A 1,129-nucleotide genomic window follows, 5' to 3' on the forward strand; every position below is an offset into this window, starting at 1 on the left:
GTAGTGGTTTCCGAAGCCCATCTGGAGTCATTCTGTAATCTGTTTACCTTCAGAGTGTTGATGAATCACAAAAATTGCATCTGGATTGAATACAACAGGCACAATGCGAACTTTTCTCCATGTGAGTAATGTCTCAAAATGTCTACGCTTTGATCGTTTCCTGGCAGACCAATAGTAGTTTAGGAAGCACATCTGGTATAAGTTTGTAATCTGTGGACCTTCAGAGTGTTGATGAAACACAAAAATTGCGTCTGGGTTGAATACAACAGGCAACATGCGGACGTTTCTCCCTGGGAGTAATGTCTCTAACTGTTTACGGTTTGATCGTTCCCTGGAAGACCAGTAGAGTTTCCGAAACTCATTTGGAGTCATTCTGTACTTAGTTGACCCTCAGAGTGTTGATCCAACACAGAAATTACATCGTGATCGAATACAATATTCACCCTGCGGACTTTTCTAAATGGGAGTAATGTCTCTAACTGTCTACACTTTGATCGTTCCCTGGAAGACGTGTAGTAGTTTACAATGCACAACTAGAGGCATTCAGTAATCTTTGGACACTCAGAGTGTTGATGAAACACAGAAATTGCATCGGGATGGAATACAACAGGCACCATGTGGACTTTTCTCAATGGGAGTAAAGTCTAAAAATGTCTATGTTCTGATCGTTCCATGGCTGACCAATAGTAGTTTCCGAATCTCATCTGGATGCATTATGTAACCTGTATACCTTCAGAGTGTTGATGAAACACAGATAATGCATCGGGATTAAATACAACAGGCACCATGCGGACTTTTCTCCATGTGAGTAATGTCTCAAAATGTCTACGCTTTGATCGATTCCTGGAAGACCAGTAGCAGTTTCCGAAGCCCATCTGGAGGCATTCTGTAATATGTAGACTTTCAGAGTGTTGATGAAACAAAAAATTCCATCGGGATTGAATTCAACAGGCACCATGCGGACTTTTCTCCATGGGAGTAATGTCTCAAACTGTCTACGATTTGATCGATTCCTGGGAGACCAGTAGTGGTTCCCGAAGCCCATCTGGAGGCATTCTATAAACTGTGGACTTTCGGAGTGTTGATGAAACAAGAAATTGCATCGGGATTGAATTCAACAGGCACTATG

Source organism: Schistocerca gregaria, unplaced genomic scaffold, assembly GCF_023897955.1.
Source record: "Schistocerca gregaria isolate iqSchGreg1 unplaced genomic scaffold, iqSchGreg1.2 ptg000001l___fragment_1, whole genome shotgun sequence".
Taxonomy (NCBI): domain Eukaryota; kingdom Metazoa; phylum Arthropoda; class Insecta; order Orthoptera; family Acrididae; genus Schistocerca; species Schistocerca gregaria.